At 43.5% G+C, this 21,451-nt stretch overlaps 1 long non-coding RNA gene across 1 annotated transcript; it reads right to left on the bottom strand.

Moving 5' to 3' along the window:
• Positions 1 to 368: 368 nt before the first annotated feature.
• Positions 369 to 10,373, bottom strand: LOC120889113 (uncharacterized). The gene is made up of 3 exons (XR_013424980.1): positions 10,130 to 10,373; positions 3,237 to 7,378; positions 369 to 1,238 (listed from the first exon to the last, which is right to left on the bottom strand). It is a non-coding gene; the product is annotated as an uncharacterized LOC120889113 (long non-coding RNA).
• Between the last annotated feature and the right edge of the window lie 11,078 nt (positions 10,374 to 21,451).

Below are 21,451 nucleotides of genomic sequence, written 5' to 3'. Positions count from 1 at the left end.
AAATCAGGTGGTGTGTTAGCTTTTGGTGTTTGGTGTCACATATTGCTAATGGATTGTTCTCCCTAAAACCTGGTTCTGATTCATCTGGTCAAATATCTTCATTAACTTCAACAACTTTGAGAATTAAACCTGTTCTCTGTAGCTGAGCATTCACTGCCCTCCCTGGGCTGGCCCTGACCCACCCTCCACCACCGTGTACCCTTTGCTCCAGTCCAACAGACAAACGGGAGGTGTCCTCTCTACACATGACGCACTTCCCTCCTTACCTTTGCCCATTCAAAAAGACCATGGGTTTCATGGTCTTCTAAAAGTTCTCTTTTCTTTCAGTTAAAATATGTGTAACAAAATAAGAGACACGGACTAAAGAGAAGACTGCCAATATTACATAAATTGGAATCACCCAACTCTTATTTCCTGTACCAAGAAAAAAAAAATGCCCCAGAACATTCTTATCTAACTGGGTTACAAACAGAGCTTTGTTTGCTCATGGAATTCACCAGCCTGGAGTGGAACCATCACCGTTTGAAGACTTGCACATTTTCTTGATGATTCACCTGTGGGGGAAGGCATTGATTTTCCTACTCCTAATTTCTGTAACAGAAAAGAGGCTTTGTTTGCAGACAAGAGGATAACAAACGCTACTGCTTCAACCTTGCATCCTTGCACATGAGGTTTCCAGGAAGTCAAACAGCGCCAAACACGTGAGGCACAGATCAAATAATGGCCTGCCGAAATAATGACAGAAACAGAGATTAGACTGTAGGTGCTTCAGTAAGTGCTTGTTTCTTGTGCATTTCAGTTCCCAAGTCCTTGGTCTGACCAGGAGGTGGCATCAGAATGCTTTTAAGAAGCCCCTCACCCCGTCCAGCTACAGCAAAAAGAAAAAATTTTTTTTTCTGGAAAAACCTAGGTGTGGCATCCTTTGACCAACTTCAAGGACCCTGTAGTCTCTCTTTATGTTGTCCAATATCTGAATTTCAGATCCTTCTTTTGCTTCTTGGCTGTCCCCACAGCCATTGAGATGTTCAAAGGCCGACAAAGCTGCAGCTTCTGAAGCAGCCAGAGCACTATGAGCACTAACAGACCTCAGGAACAACCGATATTCCTGTAGAAAATACTCTGTTTTCTTCAAGACAAAGGCGTTTGGGTATACACACCCTGAGGTTGAACATTTGGCAGGAGCTACCAGGTCCATCCTCTGGAAAAGTTAGGCAACCTCTCTCTGCCTGTTTCCTCACCTGTAAAATAAGAGTTCTAAGATCACCTTGCAAGTATTGTAAGGGTTAACCATCAAAACATGGGGCTGGGATTGTGGCTCAGCAGTAGAGCGCTCACCTAGCACAGGTGAGGCTCTGGGTTCAATCCTCAGCACCACATAAAGATAAATAAATAAAAATAAATATTTTTTAAAAAATCAAAACATGCAAAGGTCCTAGCTCAGGGCTTGGTACTGAGAAGATTCTTGCCTCCTGAGTCACTGGGATTATAGGCATGCATCACAGCACCTGGTTGTGAAATTACTTTTAATGCCCTAGATTAGTGTTAAAAAAAAAAGATTAAGAATTTAAAATCCTTTTGATGGGGTTGAGGGAATTGCTCATTGGTACAGCACTTGCCTGGTGCACCTGAGACCCTGTGTTCGAGCCTTCAATCCTCTCAAACCCCATCACCACCACCCAAACTCCTTTATTGTGTTTACAAGACACACACACAAAAGAAGAATGAGAAGGAGAATAAGCAGAAAAAAGAGAAGAGATTTGAGATTGACTTTTCAAGGATATTCCCACTACTCCCAGAACAGAGATCCATTTTTATTTCAGGGTCCACCTCTCCCCTTCTCTTAGTCCCTGTGGGCTGGGTAGAGTCTGCCCAAGACTGCAGAGCTCCAGCAACTGGCCCAGAGGAGGTCAATCAGTCACAGTCATTGGTTCAGAGATGAGCATGTGACCTACACTAAGCCAATCAGAGAGTCCCTAGGGAACTGTGGAAGCCACTAGAAAAGATCATCTTTTCTGGGGTACACACCACTGAGGTGTGACAGCTGCTGCGACCACGTTGTTACCACAGAGTGTCCAGGGAAGCTACCCAAAGCCTGTTGGTGGGGGGGGGGGACCAAGGGAAGTTTCAAAGCCCTGAAACAGAACAAGATTTGGGCAGAGGAGAGAAACAATCTGGAGTCAAAAGGGCAGAAGGGGCAAAGAATGAAAAAGGGGGAACCTGAGAGGTAAGGGGTGGATGCAGCAGCAAGCAGAAAGAGGCACGGGGAGAGCGCATCTTCTCCAGCCTCCCTGAGGTCTAGCTCCTCCTGCTCCACCACTAGATGGGAATTCAGCTGCTAGACCTTAGGAGTTGGCATCCTGTTGGGAACTTGTTCCAAGGAAATTATAAAGAATATGCACAAAGAGTTATGTGCAAGGGCGTTCACTGTCCTTATTTATGATAATAGGAAGTTGTAAACAATACAGATGTGCATGATAAGTGTACGTGACATTTATCATTTGTCCATTGTATATACATGCATAATCACAAAAATGTATATGTGTATGTATCTATGGTCCTCATTAACTGTAAGGACACCCCAGGTCCCCACTTTCCCCTTTCAGGACTGTCCTCTAGTGTACTGGGCTGAGAGGAGGATAGGAAGGGAGTCATATAGCAGACCATTGCTGCAGACTTTTCTCTATTGGCAGCCACCTTGGACAGGCTGTTGACGTCCTCTGAAAGGTAAGCATCCAGGTGCTGTCTTTCTGAGGGTGGGGATATATGTTAGAAGGACATGCAGAGCAGGCTCAGCCCCTTCCATGCCCTCAGCTCCTGTCACTGAATGTGCTCAAGCTCTTTGGAAAATGGTGGAGAGAACCATCTCAGCTGAGGATGGAACAAATTCAGCTACTTACTAAGTAGCATCCACTTGAACCACAGGGAACAAATGTCCTGGCTCTAACAAATTGGGTGGGTTCACCCTGCTCCCTGCATTCCTTTCTTCTTTCTCCAAGATCCTTTGCTTCCTAATGAGGTACTAGAAACCCATATGTCCTTTTCCTAATCAAATGCTCAAATGGGGGAACTAATTTACACCCCAATATTTATTGTTGATTTTCTTAGAATCCCCCCACGGGGGACAAAGTACAGCTGCCTTCATTGCCCTTCACCTCAGGAGGGAGAAGGAGTCACCTCTCACACCCACTGCATTCCAGTGACTCACGCTCTCTGCTCACTCCCCTTCCCAGACTTACAAGGTAGAAGGTGGTGTTGGTGCTAATAGAGTCACATAAGTCATCTCTTAAGAATCTCTGGCTCCTGGGCATGTTGGCTCAGATGTGGAGAACTTCGTTGGCGTCACTGTGGGCTTCAAATAGCCAACAGCAACAGGAAAAGTCCCGCTCCAGAGCTTGTTACATGTTTCAAGTAGTTGAAGTGCCTCGTCCAGAGCTCTTCTTTCCTTTTTGAGGAGCCAAGTTTTTATCTGGTATCATTTTCCTTCTGCCTGAAGGACTTTCTTTTAGTACATTTCTTCTAATACAGGATCATTTTTTTTTTTTCAGGGTGAGAATATCTGAAAACATCTTTCTTTTGCACTTGTTTTTGAAAAACATTTTTGCTGAGTAGAGAATTCAGGGTTGACAATAGTTTTTCTTCAGTGTTTTAAAGATGATTGTTCCTCTGTCTTGTCACCGCCTTGTTTCTGACAAGACCTCCATTGTCATCCTTATCTTTACTTTTCTGTTCATAACCTAACATTTTTTTTCCTTTAGCTGATTTCAAGCCTTTATCACTGGTTTTGAGCAACTTGGATATGATGTGCTTTTGGTATCAGTCTCTTCATGTTTCTTTTGATTGAATTTTTTCCTTGCTAAGCACTAGGTATAATGTTATGTTAAAAAATATCCCAAGTGTTGTTCTGGAACACAGTTTAGTTACTTGGAAATATTCTGACCCTCTCACAGTGTACTTTGAAGCCTTTTTGGGGAGGGGCTGGGACTGCCTCTAGTCTAATAGCCTACATACTAGTTTGAGGTAATTAAGCCCCAATACCCAGAATGCCCTTCCCAGTACCTTACCCATAAGTACCTTGTGGATTGTAAGGCTTTCAACTCTGAGTGGTGGTAACAGGGACGACCCCCGTCCTGAGTGAGCTCTAGGGATACTTCCCTCAAATCCTTTTAGGGGATTCTAACGCACCCTTGTGCCCTTCCCTCACACACACATGCTGATCAGTACCCAGCTGAAGAGCACACTGTAGAACTCGAGTTCTCCTGGGTGCAGTTGTCTCTACCGTGTTGTGTCCTGAGGATTCCAGGTGAGTGGTCTCCCTGGGATTCCAGTCCTGTCTCCTCTACTCAGGAACCAAGTCCTCTCACTTCAGATGGAAGTTGTTTCGGGGGGAAAAAACAAAGAGCTCAGGGAACCTCAAGTCAGGGCTTCTGTATGCCAGAGAGGAAGTAGCATTGTTGGATATGGAAAAAGACAAACCCCCAAACCATGTGGCCCAGGGAGAAGGTATGAGGGAGTCACTGTGTTTCACAGGGACAAGACAGGCCCCTGGGTGGAGATAGCCATCAAGTCTGAAATGACAATTTCTAGGAAGAAGCCAAAGCATTGATGCCATCCTAAGCAAATTCTTTCCCAGATACTGACCTCACACCTACTAACCCCATCTGGCCCAGTAAAGAAAGCCCAAACTGACCTGCTCATTCATTGAGTCACCTCTCAATGCAACCTAATAAGCCTAAACCCCCTCCCTTTGGTTGGTGGCTCATTTTCCACCAGGAAAATGGGTCCATCAGAAGCTTCTTTCTGTTCCTGAATAATAAAAGCTATGCTGAGCTGATTCCATGAGGTTTGCATCGGCCCCGTCCTTTTGCACTAACAAGGGTCATTTGCTCACTGGGTCTCACTGTCTTCTTCATTTCAACATCTGCCCTCTTGTGCCTTCAGAGATGTCAGCCTCACACCACAACTTCTGCATTGTTAATGTAGAGGCCTCCGTTTGCTCTGGATCCCTTCTACCAAATCAGTCCTAGAATAATTGAAGGATACTATGGAATCGCAGCACCAGGAAGAGGCAGACAACAAAGCTGGGATTTGAACTGAGCCCCCAAGGGAATCTGGGGTTCACTGAAGCCTAACTATCATTTTATAGACTAGAAAACTCTAACCAGGCAGGTGCTCTGGTGTACCCAGCCAGGGTTAAGATCTGGTGCTGCACCCAAATATCCATCTCTGAAAGATCAATTGCCTTAGCATTAAACAGCTCTTAATTGGTTTGTATATTTAATGAACATTCAGCTCACTACATCATTTGCCCAAAAGCACATTTCAAACCAGCCAGAACTCTGAATCCTAAGCATTTCCATGTCTTTGTCTGTGTGATCTGAATACTTTGAATGATCTGCTTGTTTGTCCACATGGTGGAGGGAGAATTCCCAGCAGTCGCCTGGATCACTAGGAGAGGAGGTTTTAGAAAAGAGGACAAATGTCAGTGAGAAGGAGGAAAAAGAAGAAGGAAAAAAACAATGAAAGCAGTAAGCCCATTTCTCAGGTCGTTTTAAAAGCTTCTAGTCGGAGACAATGAGCAGATAAGTATCTCCTTTTCTTTACTGGGGTATTTTTAACGGAACTGCCTCCTTCCCATTTACTTTAATACAATACTAAGCGCCCACTTCTCAGCACGTAAAAAGCGGGGAGGTTCCCAGTTTTGATGCCCAGAATGGACTTAGATCTGCCTTGTTGACCAGTCATCACAATAGGGCCTTTCATTGCAGGGCCACAGGATCCCCTGCAACGTGACTGAGAGCTGGCAAATGTTCTGGGACAGCACAAAGGAACGGAACTCGTCTTTGTACTGTGGGTGTACAAACCAGTGGACAGTGTTTGGGGTCACCCGAACTTAGTTCAGAGCTCAGTGAATGGATAGGCCGCTTAGCTGCCCTCTGGACCTGTCTCCTGCACCCTGCAGGTCACGGATGGCCAGAGCTGGGCTGGGCTGTCTAGACAGGAGGAGGCTCGGCCCAGGTGAAATCCACTTGGGCAACACACCATGTGTTCTGTGGTATTGTAACTTCTTCAACAAACTTGTACATTTCAGAAAGAGCTCTCTTACACAGAGTGTGGAAAAGTAAGGACATGAAATTGGGACATTAGGAAAAGTCTGCTGGGAAAATATTCTTTGTATCAAACTGAAGGGAGAAAGACTTCAAACATTTGCCTTAAAGGCAAACTTACTGGGTATTATGTAACCTCCACACTGACCCTACAGCGTGAAGTGTCTCCTACAGACTTTTTATCTGGATCCACAGGAAAAGGCTTCAACTGGGGTGAGAAAGTTGGAATGATGTTCTGCCCATTGATTTGACTTTATTTCTTCCGATGGGCAGTAAAGTGGTAAAAAGGGCCTTTTCAAAACAAAAGCCCCAAAACACTGGAGGATCCTGATGTGCTTTCCAAACCAGCACTGATTCTTATGTTCAGCAGAGTTTGGGGGCCAGTTGAAATGATACCTATAGAGCCGGGCATGGTGGAGTAAACCTGAAATCCCAGCAATTTAGGAGGTTGAGGCAGAAAGATTGCAAATTCAAGGCCAGACCTAGCAACTTAGTGAGACACTCTCCCAAAATAAAAAGGTCTGGGGATGTAGCTCAGTGGTAAAGTGTCTCTGGATTCAATCCCCAGTACCCCCCCCAAAATGACCCTTGCATAGAGTTTATTGAACATACGCTATGTATACTATATAGACTTTGCTATCCTTCATTGTCACAATTTTACTATGGACCAATTACCAAGAAAATATAAAAAGCCATGAGAATACTGGTGACAATAAAAAAACATTGTTCCACAAATTCTTGCTGTATATGAGAGTCTTCACGCCCAGAGCTCATTTCACGCTTATGACAACCTCATGAAGAAGGAACTAGCAAATCCTTTATCTCCCAGGGGAGAAAACAGGCTCAGAGAGGTTATGGAACTGGTGCAACATCACACAACCAGAGTCAGGATTCAGACTCAAGCAATGTGTTGACTACAACCATCCACAGCTATTATTGGTACCCAGGGGAACAGGAGCAGGAGGGCAGAAAAGAGAAAGCAGTGTGGGTGGGTGGGGTTCTAATGCAGTATGGGGGTCTGTTCAAGATGCAGCAAAGGGGGGAAAAATAATCCTTCTGCAGATGAGGAGAGAGAAGAGGCGGAGTGCTGATGGCAGAGTATCGGTGCCGCGTGGTGGGTGCTCTTTGTCTTCTCTGGCTCTCCTGGCAACAGTTAATAGTAATGTTCATGTAGTGAGGCGCAGACAGGACGGTTCCACCAGGCACGGCATGGCTGATAAACATGCTCATCTCTGCTCCGTTCAGCCGTTCAGCAAGAGAAACATCATTAGGGTCTGTGCAGCAGAAAAGACAAAAAAAAAAAAAAAAAAAAAAAAACAGACAGAAAGATGCTTAAATTCCAAGGTTATGTGAGAACTGAGAAGCAAGAACAGGTGGTAAAATCTTTTTAAAAAATGTATCTTCTGAAATATTAAGCTCCTAACAAAATCCTAACATTCACCAAGACAGGCAACAGGAGAGGTAAAAATGTGAGGAAGAAGACTCACAATTGAGGCTGTTTTGCCACAACGTATTATTGCTACTGCCACATTTTTCTAGAATGTCTGAAAATATCCGGCTTTACCACACATATGTATTATTTTTGAGAGGTGCGTGTCTATAACCTCGGGGTTGAAAAACAAACAACTGAATTGCCATGAGCTCGTGCTGGAGTCTGTGGAAATTGTTTCCCCTCCTTGTGTATCAGGATTCTAATTAGGACTATTATGGAAAATGAGCTTTGTGGACTATTGAATGGGCTCTTTGTGCAAATTGCAAATCTAGGGCTCTGCATTCTTTTTGCCTCACTAGATGGGGAGGGTGACCCCCCAACACTGCTTTGCGAAGTCTGCAATCAGGGCATACTCTCTCATGCTGGAGTGGTCCCTCTCCACACCTGTCATAAAAATAAGACATTCTTCCACGATGGATGGATGGATAGATGACTGGCTTCCAGTTTCCCCTTTGGCTCCCATCATAACTTCAACAAACAGAAGTCCATTTGGAAATCATTCCCCTAAGACAGAACAAGTGACCTAAAAGGAGTAGGGTGCACAATAAACCTGACTCCTCCCTCTGCTTTGAGAATGTTAGAAATGTTCCACTTTTCTAATATTGTCTCTTAGTTGAAAGGGGAAGCAGGATGCTGCTCCCCTGAAACCCTAAGGCCTCAGAGAAAGGAGGTAATCCAGAGGGCCAGAGTCTCCCTAGCTTGAGAATCAGCATCAACAGGTAATTCCATTCACAGGTAAAACCTCAGGTATTCTTTTAAGAAGTTTTGTTTTTCTTTCCCTCTGGGGGTGGGAGGTCTTGCTATGTTGCCCAGCCTGGCCTCCAACTCCTGGACTCAAAGAATCCTCCTGCCTCAGCCTCCCAAGAAGGATCCTCTTAATGTCAAGCACTGTGCCTCTCCTGGGGTAGCTGTGGGCAATGCATACAAATGGTGTTGGCTCTACCAGAGGTCTCCAGATACATGGTTTCAGGGGAATAAGTAAAGGTTGAAAAACCACCCATCTGAGGGAAGCAGGAGACTGCTGAGCCTGGCTTAGTAGGGTCTTCCCACTGCAGGACCTGGAGGCTCCACAGTGCCAGAGAAAAGCCAGCTTTTCAAGGAAGGTGGAGCCTGGTGCTGCAGATTTTCCCCAGTGGTTCTGATAAGCTCAGGTGGGTGATGGCAGTGGTGTCGGGCAGGCTTCCCAGTGCATCAGGCTAGTTATATCACTGAGTCTTGTCCAGGCCTGCAGAGTCAGAATAGTCTATCCCACAGAGCAGCAGCCACACTGGATGAAGTCCAAGCCAGCCCTGCCAGAAAAGAGCCCATCCTGGTGGTCCCAGGGGAAAACTCTGGATAACAGGAAGATCTGTCTGCATAGGAGCCTGTTGGCTGTGCCCTGGGGGCAGGAACTGAGCAGGAGGTAACCCTCCAAGGCCAGCAGGACTTGGGGTGCATGAGCAAAGCAGGGGACTACTGATCTGGACCACAGAGGTACTCATGTTATTTACTTGGTGGTTTCTTAATGGACCCCCCCCCCCCGAAATAAGTACAGCATAGTGAGATTTTCATTAAGCTAAATTTGTTCAATTCAAAGAACTGCTATTTGTTCTAGAAATATGTCCATTCTACTTTTTTGGTAGGAAAAAAGCACTTACTTTTAAAAAGATGTGATAATGTGACAGCAGGTGGCAACATTTGGGGGTATCATTTTTTAAAAAACATTTTTAGTTGTAGATGGACATAATGCCTTTATTTTATTTATTTATATGGTGCTGAGGATCAAACCCAGTGCCTCACATGTGCTAGGCCATGCACTGAGCTACAATCCCAGCCCCTAGGGTATCATTTTTCAAATATTTCTATTTGTCAGAATAAAACATGGTAACACTGTATTAGTCTTCCGTTTTGTTTGCTTGTGTGTGTGTGTGTGGCAGATTAAAGATAGCTACAAATTCTCAGGTATTTCTCCCATTAAGAGGTACATCTAATTTGTCTCCTCGTGAGTCTGGGTAAGACATAGTGACTTACTTGACTAATAAATTGGGGTGGACATGACCATCTAGGACTTCTGAAACTAGATCATAGGAAGTCAGGGGCCTCTGCCTAATCCTGTTGAGATCCAACTGCCATGCTGTTAGGAAGCCCAAGCAGCCATGAGTAGAAGCCCAAAGCCCCTGGCCAATAGCCCAAGAAAAGTCCCTAACTGACCTCCAGCATTAATTCATCTGTCAAAACTCAATTCTTCTGGCCAAGCCTGGCCAGAACCCCAGATTTGTGAGAAAATTAAATATTTTGATTTTCTTTTTTTTATTTGTTTGGTTTTGTCTTAAACTACCACATTTGAGGATGACTTGTAATACATATATAAATCACAAAACCTGTTTAAATGGTCAGTGAATTTCTAAAGCCAGAGAACCACTGTTTTATTGTGTCAACTCAATATCTTGTTAGGCAAAATAGCGAACCCCCGAAGAGGACCATGTCTTAATTCCTAAAATCTGTGAAAATGTCATGTCACATAGCAAAAGGTGATTAAGATTACAGATAGTACCGAGCCTGGTGGAATGCACCTGCATCTGGATCTCTTGAGCCCAAGAGTTGAGACCAGCCTGGACGACATATTGACTCCATCTCAAAAAACAAAAATACAGGTAGAGTTAAGATTACCAATTAACTGGCTTTAAAATGGGGAGATTGGCCAGGTGTAGTGGTGCATACCTATAATCCCAGTGACTCAAGAGCTAAGGCAAAGGGATTGCAACTTCAACAATTTAGCAAGACCCTCACAATTTATCAAGACTCTGCCTCCAAATAAAAAAGGACTGGGTATTAGCTCCACGGTAAAGTGCTCCTGGGTTCAATCTCCAGTACCAAAAATAAAGAGAGGGTGGAGATTGATGATCCTGGACTATCTAAGAGTTACCAATGTTGTCATGAGGGCCCTTAAGTGTAGCAGAGAGAGGCAGAAGAGGTCAGCATGGTGCAATGCTAGGAGAACTTGACTTACTGACTCTGGTTTTGAAAATTGAAAGAAGGAACTGCCATAGTCTGAATATTTGTGTCTCCACAAAATGTCGAAACCTGATCCCGACATGATGGTTTTTAGAGATGGAGCCATTGGAAATGATTCGATTAAGAGGTCTCATGGCAGAGAACAGGATCAGTGCCTTGTGAAAGGGAGCCAGAGAACCCAGGGAGAAGACAACAAATATGAATCAGAAAGCATGCCATTGCCAGACACCACATCTGCCATCCCCTGCATCTTAGATTCCCCAGCGTCCGGAACTGTGAGAAATAAACTTCTGTTATTTATAAGCCATCCTACTTATGATATTTGGTTATAGCAGCCCAAACTCACTAAGACAGAGGTCACCAGCCAAAGAATGACAGAGGTCATTCAAGACTAGAAAGGGCAAGAAAACAGATTCTTCTATAAAACATCCAGAAAGAAATGAAGCTTTGCCAGCACCTGGATTTCAGTCCATTGACATCCAAGCCAGACTTCTCATCTCCAGTTATAAAATAATTTGTGATAGTTTAAGCCACTAAATTGGGGATGATTAGCTACACAGCCCTAGAAAACCAATACAGTGCCCAACCTGTGTACAATGTATTCTATCTTTCAGAAGTAGAATAGAGGGTTAGAATTATTTAAGATCTTATACAGCCCCTATTTTAGAGATAGAAGTTTTCTAAGGTCCAACAGCTAGATTTTGACGTACCCAGGGCTACAACTTCAGACTTCTAAACCCTAGGAGGAAAGGAAATTTGGGGGAGGAAGTTTCTGATTTGTTCTTCGTTGTATCCCCAGTATCTAGGATGGTGCCTGGCCCAGTGTAGTATTTGTCAAGTGAAAAAATAAAAGCTGATTTCTAAATAGTCTAATTTGGTCACTTACTGCAATAAATTTACTAAAAATGAAAACCCAATTTTTTTAAAGACAAAAACAATCAACATTGCCTCTTCTATTTTACAACAGATTATGAAGCTTTTAATAATGTTCTATTTTAAATCTCATCACTTGCTTTATTTTAGTCATCAATAATTACATTTTTAAAATTTTTTAGTTGTATTTAGACAAGATACCTTTTATTTATTTATTTATTTTTATGAGGTGCTGAGGATCGAACCCAGTACCTCGCAACGTGCTAGGCAAGCATTCTACCGCTGAGCCATAACCCCAACCCAGATAATTACATTTTATACAGGTATTTGGAACAAAATTCAAAAGGCACTAAAAAATAAGAGGTTTTTTTTTGTCCCAACCATGCAAAAAGGCAATCTCAGTAACCAGATTCTTTTTTTAAAAAAATTATTTCTAGTTGTAGATGGACACATACCTTTATTTTTATGTGGTGCTGAGCACATATTTTAGAGCACATTCGAGGCAAGTGCTCTACCCCAGCCCCAGTAATCAGATTCTTATGCATTCTTCCAACTATATTGAATCATACAAAAGCACATAAACATTTTTTTTTATGAAGACCAGTCTCTAGACTTGACTGAACAATAGTGCTACTCTGTGACACCTCTCTAGGAACAGCCAACCTAGCTGTCAGTCAGGAATGAGTATTTTTTCTTGAATGATATCTTGTTTATGGAAATGGAAACATACCATACAGATGATTCTACAAATGGTTCACATTTTGGGGGATAGAGGTGTGCAAGGGATTGAACTCAGGGGTGCTCAACCACTGAGCCACATCCCAGCCCTATTTTGTATTTTATTTAGATACAGGGTCTCACTGATTTGCTTCGCACCTCACTTTTCTGAGGCTGGCTTTGAACTCGCAATCTCCCTGCCTCAGCTTTCTGAGCTGATAGGATAAGAGGGGTGCACCACCACCACACCAGACATGTTTCACATTTTTTAACCTACAAAATTTTACCAAATTTTTTACCAAAATTTGGGAGATAAATAACCTGCCATCTCTATATTCACAACCATATTCCCTAGCACAACATCCTCTGCATACAACAGGGGCTCAATAAATGCTTAATGAGTTTCCTGTGAGAATTCTAAGTATGGGAAACCTGTTGGCATCTATAAAATATGGATATGGAAGAAATCAGCAGTGCTCTGTGGATCTGCTATGGAATGGAAGGGGTCCAGTATTCATCAGAATTTCTATTTTAAGAGCTGAACCCAAACCAAAGTGTCCACCTTTTTCCCTGGGTTCTAGGCTCAGCAAAGCAAGCTTCTCAGTCTGGAAGATGCCACTTGAACAAACAGGAGCCAGAGGCGAACCCCCCTGTTATGTCAGACCTTTAAAGTTGCAGAAAAGTTGAAATGTGGGAAAGAAAAGGATCTGGAGAGGGTGACTTGTTTACTCCAGAGGAGAGGCTGCAGAATCACTCACAGCCATTCCCGAGAGCGCTTCAGGCAGGAAGAACGAGACTAAAAGGCTACAGGAAGAGTGGAGCAAATATCAGAAAGGCTCGGGATAGTACCATGGCCTGCAGCCTCCACCCCGATATCTTTTCGGGAGGCCCTGCCTCTTCCAGCATATACAGCAGCACTGAGGAAGAGGTGCCCCACTGCACAGACCCAGCTGAAGGGACACAGGTGTTCAAGTGGAAGAAGCCTTTGCCCCACAATGTGACCACAAGGCAGAGTGCCAGCTAGATTACAGCCTCAGTCACCTCTGCCCTGTGCAAAGTGCAAACTCCCAACCCAAGGCAGAGGGGCACCTGCTTCCCCTGGTGTTCACTCATTTGTTGGACAAATATGTACTGGAACCTACTGCTGGGTAGGTGAAAGGTCCTTGCTTAGCATCTAGATGGCCATCCTAAGTGACAGCCACCATTTAAAAATAATTTCACTTTCCTGCCCAAGGGCGTTTCTGAGAAAGGCTCACCACTCCCTCCTACCAACCCCACTCTTAACCTCTTGCATTAGGACCCACCTGGCTCTAATCCCTGATCCTGTCCCATAAAAGTCCCGAACCCTAAGCTTGTGTTGCCTCTCTCCATCTATGGAGAGATGTGCCTTTATTTGTCAGCTCTGACAAATAAACGCTCTTGTGTATTTCTGCCTGGTCTCCGTCCTTCATTTCCCACTCACCCATCTCCCTGTGGCTCACTTTCCTTTCACTAGGCACAGGAGTGACCCTGGAAGCAGATTTCACAGCTCTGAGTCAAGCCTTCAGATAACTGTAGCCCCAACTCATATTGTGACTCCAACCTCATGAGAGACCCTGAGAGAGGACCCCCCAGTTAGGCTGCTCCCAAATTCTTGATCCACAGAAATTGTGAGAGAATAAGCATTTGTTGTTCTAAGCCACTGAGTTTGGGGGTCTTATTACACGGTGATGGATACCTTATACACCATAGCTGACCCTTGCAGGTCCATCTCACTCTGCAGTCCAGACCTCCCTGCCTCCTACACCCACCCCAATGTCCAGTCTGTTCAGTTCCCCCACAGTGACATTCCCATGCTACTGTCTCAACTATGACCTTATCCCAGTCAGCTCACAGACCCTTTAATGCACTTCAGTCACTTGCAGGATAAAGATCAAATCAACCTGGCTTTCAAATCTGTCTGTAAATCCAATTCTGCAAGCATTAATTGAGCATTTGTGATGTGCTCGGCAGGGTGCGGCAGGGAACACAAGAGCGTCTGTTGCAATCTGTATTCCTTGGCTTTCTGTTGCTGTGACAAAATACCTAAGAAAAACAAAGGAGAAAGATTTATTCTGGCTCCCAATTTCAGAGGTTCCGGTCCATAGTCACTTGGCTTCATTTGGACGAGTGGCGAGGCAGAGCAGGAGGGGTGGCAAAGCCAACTGTTCATCTCTCGGCAACATGAAAGCAGAGAGACAGAGAGCAAAGGGCAAAGGACAAAAAAAATACCTTCAAAGGCAAAGCCCACTTTTTCCAACTAGGCCCCCCCACCCCAAGCTTTCCACCACCTCCCAACAGTACCACTAGCTGGGGACATTTAAGATGCAAATCACTAACAGTCCCCACCCTTGGTGTTATTGGTGAGATGGACTGAAGTCTCTGGAACAATCAGAAGACAGTGCAGGCTGGAGTTCAAGGTTTGTGGGGTTGGCAGAAAGTGTTGAATGAGAAAGTCACATGGGCTGGAAGTGGGGAGGAGGGGAGGCTGGGCCTGATTCAGTTCAGCACCAGAAAGGGAAGAAGGGGAGGTGAACAGAGGGACTGAGGTCTGACCCGAGCAGAGGAAACAAAGCCAGGGCCAGCTGAGGACAGGCAGGGCCTGGTACGCCTGGTAGAAGAATTCAGACTTAACCCAACAGGCAATGAGAAGTGCTGAGAATCTATTTAGGTTGATAAGATTAAAGGGAGGGTAAGATGGAAAGGAGATGAATGATGGATAGGAGGGCAAAGAGATTGGAGCCAGGGAGAAGATGACTTGGAATGGTTTGTCACCACTGAGATTTGGGGACCTAGAACCAGGCACCAGAAAGGAAAAGGAGCATCACTTTGATACGAGGGTCCACATTCCCCCAAGCCCACCCCAGCCTGACACCCACCTCCTGCCCAGATGAGCACAGGTCCTGTGAGACTGGAGTGAAAAATAGTTGAGGTTCCCACCTAGTCTGTAGCCCAGGAGTTTAGCCCTGTGTGTTAGGATTGGCCGGGAGCTCAGTCTGAAGCCATTTAGTAGAATGATCAAATGCAGAATCTGACAGACTCCCTGGGTCACAGACTGAGGAACCTCATTCATTCACTTAATTCTCCAGAGCCCTAAAGTTATCAAAACATGAGGATAATAAGAGTACCTACCATGTGGGTTGCTATGGAGATTGAATAAAATGAAAAGCAATTAGAATAATAAGGTGTGTATGTGTGCGCGCACATACACGTGCTTTTTTTGTGTGGACGCTTTTGTTAAAGAGAGTGCTCTTTAACTGACCTGGGGTGCAATCTGGGTATCTGTATTTTTTAGTTTCCTGAGTGGAGCCAAGATTAAGAATCACAAATGTATAGCCTCAAGAACACTCTCCACCATCTTCCCTTTCAAACTACCTACTTACAGAAGATGTTAAAACCGTCTCTGAAAACATATTCCTTGACTCAGATGAAGGAGAGAACAGAATAGATTATGGCCTTGGCTCATGGAGAAAGTTCAGGATTTGGGAGGATTATAGCAGCAAGCTTGAGGATGTTCAGAACTTTCAGCTGAATTTGGCCCTAAGTCTTTGAAATCCCTAAACTCAAGGAGAAGGACTGCGCAGTGTTGGTCTCCAAACCCTGGCACCCAGCAGGGCACCCACCACTTGCTTGTTCACTGGAGGATAAGGCAGGCCTCACTGAGGTCAGTGCTCAGAGCTGACTCGTCTAATGGGCAAATTTGGTGAAGTGATGGCAGTCATAATGGAAATAGGCTGTGTACCTATTCGGGAATGCAAATTAGATTTTTCTTCTTGGCTGGAAAATCTCACTGTTAAGCACAAAATATTCAGATAACTACTTTCCAGTATATAGTATTTTTACATTAACTGAACTTGGAGGGAGATGACTGTTGTCCTGAAAGTTGATACAATGTAGATGAAGGTATCACATTCAGAGTGCTCCTCAAGAGGTAGAAAGCCTTCCTACACCCACCAGACCAGTGCTTCTCAAATTTGATGCATTTACCACTCACATTGTTCAAATGCAGATTCTAATTCATAGGTCCAAGTGGGGCTCAAGGCTGTGCATGTCTATCAGGCTCCCAGGATGTTGATGTCTGCTGCTCTTGGAAGCAACCACTCTTCAGAAGGTGAAGCATCAGTCCATTTTTGGTAGGAAGTCTGCTCAGGTTTGGAGAATCATGTTACTTTGGTTTCAATAATTTGTTTCCACCAAAACTTATGTTGAGACTTGGTCCCAAATTTGTCAATTGGAAGGAGGGGCCTAGTAGGAGGTGTTTGAGTCATGGGGACAAACCCATGATGGATTAATGCCTTTCTCCTGTGAGTGAATTCTTGTTCTTGTTGGACTAATTCATTTCCATGACAGCAGGTTGTTATCAAGTGAGCCTGCCCTAGGTTTGTCTCTTTCTCACCAGCCTGCTTTCCCTTCCACTTTCCAACATGAGTTGAAGCAGCATATGATTCTCACCAGAAGCTGAGCAGATGAAGCCACCCAATCTTGGACTTCCTGGCCTCCAGAACCATGAGCTAAAATGAAACCTCTTTCTTTACACATTACCTAGTCTCAATATTCTGTTTAAGAAATAGACAATGGACTAAGACACATGTAGATAGTAGTCCTGGATTGAGCTTAAAAGAATGAACAAGTCTCTGCCCATTGATTACATATTAATTAATTTTTCTACCTTTAAAAAATCACCAAAACAAAATTGATCACATGACTATGTTATATGCATGTACGAATATACCAAATGAAACCCACTATTCTGTATAATTATTTTGCACTGATTTAAAAAGATGAAGAATATTGAAATATAATTCCCAAAACAAATTTAGAGAGTCTGAACAGCTTTAATTTGTCTAATGGGGTCATTGGATTTTTAAAATTTCCTTGGCATCTCTGATCTAATTTGGCATTTGGGGATTTCTGGTTCCAAAATACTCTGAAATGTTCTCTGTAGGTAGACAGAATTAACCCACCGATGCTGCAGAAACAGAGGTCTCCTCCACCTCTAGGACTTGGACAGACCTCTGGGACTAGTGTTGATTATTTAACTCCAGGGCTGGTTCATTGAGGCTCAGCCAAGTTTGGGGCTTTGCTACATGTCCCACTGCTGGTAGAAGATTCAAGAAGATCTCAGTGTGTCTTCCTGGCAGGTTGTTTGGTGATTGATATTTATAATATCCTGTTTCCATCACAGGGCCCTGACTTAGTTCAAGGACCTGACTCCTTTCTAAGGATCATAGTACAGAGGCCAGCCAGTGTTTATCTCAAGGTCCTTCTTTGGGCATTTCAGCCCGCCCTGGGGGACACCTTTCTATTACACTCTCTGGTGCTATATTCAGCTCTTCTATTGCTGAATATAGTTTGTTCCCATCAAAACCCATCTCAAGACTTGATTCCTCAATGCAACTATGTTGGGAAGTAGGGACTAGTGGGAGGTGTTTGGGACTTGAGGACAGAGCCCTAGTATATGAATTAATGCCATCTCATGGGAGAAGTGAGTATTTACCCTCTGGGGACTGGATTAGTTACTGCGGGTTGTTAAAAAGCAAGGCTTTCTCTTGCTTTCTCTCCCATCATGTGATCCCTTTGTACACACCTATTGGCCCTTCTACTTCTTGCCATGAGGCTTTCACCAGAAGCCAAGCAGATGCCAGCACCATATTCTTGGACTTCCAGAACCATAAGTCAAATAACCTCTTTTCTTTAGAGATTACCCAGTCTCATGTGTTCTATTAGAGTAATAGGAAACAGACTAAGACTTTACTGTTATGTACAATGTAATTACTGATTAAAGTCTAAATGTCTCTCATTTAGCCTAGGATGAGGTTGGTGCTTCTTAGTATTCGATATTTTATGTCTGTCACCTAGCATAGCATGTGACAAGTAGCTGCTCAAAAAATAAGTCTGGAATGAATAAAAGTCAACTTTTGTGCCCTGTGCCAGCCATTATTCAATTGTTTACACATATTTACCCTTTCGATTCTTAAGACTTTATGAAAACAAGTTGTACTATTATCCCCTTTCACACAGAGAGAAACTAAAACAGAAAGAACTTAAATAACTGGCCACAATTGCACAGCCTCTAGAAGTCTGTGCTTAAGCACTGCATCACAATGCCTTTCAATAAAATTCCACTGAGTGCCTGCAGAGTGAGGCTTAGATGCCAAGTAAAGTAACATGAGCTTGCAGAGCCAGAAGACAGAAGCACAGAATGTGGGAGACCACGATCCTGGGAAGCAGACTAAAACAGGCAGACCAGGCTGTGAACAGTGGCCCAGGGGCTGCACATCCCAAGGGACCACAGATAGTCAGTCTTCAAGCATGAAGGGTTTCAGCTCAGATTCTTCATGTGTGTCCTGACTGCAGCCCAACCCAAGGAGGTGACAAGGGATGGAGATAGTATGTAGGGTTCACAGGGAGGCACCAGAAGGAAGAATTAGGCAACACCAAGGGATTCAGGGCTTCTCCACCAGTACAGTTAGCCTCAGGGAAACAGCTGGGCTGCAAGCACCTCCACACCTGCTCTGCAAGGCATCCATGGCCTTCTCCAGGGCCCTCTGAGAGCAGCTCTCTCTACACACTTTGCCCAGCCTCTGTCTTTGGTCCTGTAAGTGGACTATAGCTCTCAATTTCTATCTCCTGTCCTCTTGCCAGTCAACCTCCAGGGAAGCCCAGCATCGGTGTCTTTCACATTGCTGTTCCTCCCCATAAATCAGGTCTGACACTTTCTCATTTTTTTAATATTTAAATATTTCTTAAGCTGTGATCGGACACAACACCTTTATTTTATTTATTAATTTTTATGTGGTGCTGAGGATGGAACCCAGCGCCTCACACATGCTAGGCGAGCACTCTACCGCTGAGCCATCACCCCAGCCCCTACTTTCTCATTTTTTATTAGAGATGTTACCATTCTTCTAATGATTCTTGTCATTTTTAGAAATTTCTTTGAGTGAGCATGGCAATTTGCATTTTATTTAGAAGCCCCAACTAAGGTTTTTCTCTCCTATACTTGGCATTGTAGACTTCTGTCTCTAGCACAAGAGGTACTTTTTGCTAAAGGAGTTGGGGAATTATCAACTAGGTGGGGAGGCATTTGAGGCCAGGGAGGGAGAGACCTTACACATTTTAAGCCCAGGGATGTACATGCCTGGCACAGCCAGTCCTGAGCAGCATCTGCATCGGTTCAGTGGGGTCTGGTCCAACTGACTCCAGACATAGTCTCCAGATTTGCCCACTCTGGTCTGGACTGAGCATGGGGAAGAATATGTGCAACCAAAGCTGTGAGCCAGAGCTTTGGGAAAGCTGGGAGATGGGTAAGGAGAGGAATGACTATATATCACTCACTATTTCATTTTTTTTTTGCAAGCTATACGATACAACTGAAAATAAAATATCTCTCTTATTGCTTTCAGAGGTAGACTAGTCTCATTCTCCTGCCTGCAGAGATTGTCCTTCTAGGTGCATAATAGAGATGGTCCCCAACTTAACAACATTCAACTTTCGATATTCTTTGTAGTGGTGACAGTGCATGCATACAACCATTCTGTTTCACTTTCAATATAGTATTCAATAAACTACATGAGAGATTCAACAGTTCATAATAAAATAGGCTTTGGGTTTTGTTCAACTGTGGGTTAAGTGTTCAGCACATTTTAAGGTAGGCTGGGCAACACAATGATGTTCTGTGGGGTAGGTGTATTAAACAAATTTTCCACTTATTATTTTCAATCTATTAAGCATTAAATGCTAATGAGTCTATTAAGCCATGTCCCCAGTCTTAGTCAAGAAGCACCTGTATTCTCATTCAGCTTTTGGTGTCAGGGTAACTTTTTATAATAATGTCTAAGTTCCCAGATAAGAAGTTAAATGATGGATCAAAGACCTAGGAATTAAACCAGAGATCTTGCATCTAATAGAAGAAAAAGTAGACCCCAATCTCCATCATATTGGATTAGGCCCCTACTTCCATAAAAAGACTCCTATAGTGCAAGAATTAAAACCAAGAACCAATAAATGGAATGGATTCAAACTAAAACGCTTCTTCTCAGCAAAAGAAACAATCTGTGAGGTGAAGAGAGAGCCTACATCTTGGCAGAAAATTTTTACCCCTCACACATCAGATCGAGCACTAATCTCTAGGATATATAAAGAACTCAAAAAGCTAAACACCAAAAAAACCCCAAATAACCCAATCAATAAATGGGCCAAGGATCTAAACAGACACTTCTCAGAAGGTGATATACAATCAATCAACAAACATATGAAAAAATGTTCATCATCACCAGCTATTAGAGAAATGCAAATCAAAACTATTCTAAGATTTCATCTTACTCCAGTCAGAATGGCAGCTATTATAATACAAACAACGATAAGTTTGGTGAGGATGTGGGGAAAAGGTACACTCACACACTGCTGGTGGGACTATAAAATGGTGCAGCCAATATGGAAAACAGAATGGAGATTCCTTGGAAAACTGGGAATGGAACCACCATTTGACCCAGCTATCCCTCTCCTCGGTCTATACCAAAGGACTTAAAAACAGCACACTACAAGGACACAGCCACATCAATGATTACAGCAGCACAATTCACAATAGCTAAACTGTGGAACCAACTTAGATGCCCACAAGTAGATGAATGGCTAGGGAAACTTTGGTATATATACACAATGGAACATTACTCAGCATTAAATAGAATAAAATCATGGCATTTTCAGGCAAAGATAATGGAGAAGATAATGCTAAGTGAAGTTAGCCAAACCCAAAAAACAAATGCCAAATGTTTTCTCTGATATAAAGAGGCTGACTCATAGAGTAGGGTAGGGAGGGGGAGCATAGGAGGACTAGATGAACTCTAGGTAGGGGAAAGGAGAGGGAGGGGAAGGGTATAAAAAAGATGGTGGAATGAGATGGACACCATTTCCCTGAGTAGATATATGAAGATGTGAATGGTGTGAATATACTATGTATACAAACAGAGATATGAAAAAATGTGCTCTGTATGTGTAGTATGAATTGTAATGCATTCTGCTGTCATATATAACAAATTAGAATAAAACATAAAATTAAAAAAAAAACCTAAAAAAAAAAAGAATAGACAATGAATGAGTACTTAGCACTGTCTCTTTTCTGTACATGCCTTGCTCCTTAAAGCATGGCTTCTTTGATTACTTCATCACATTGTCCTTGATTTACACTTCACAAAACATGATTCTAGTTCTTGTGCAAACTCCCAGATCATGCAGGGAGGAGGTGGCTCCT

Source organism: Ictidomys tridecemlineatus, chromosome 8, assembly GCF_052094955.1.
Source record: "Ictidomys tridecemlineatus isolate mIctTri1 chromosome 8, mIctTri1.hap1, whole genome shotgun sequence".
NCBI classification, from domain to species: domain Eukaryota; kingdom Metazoa; phylum Chordata; class Mammalia; order Rodentia; family Sciuridae; genus Ictidomys; species Ictidomys tridecemlineatus.
Note: the sequence above shows the minus strand (reverse complement) of the source record. Positions and strands in the feature narration are given on the sequence as shown.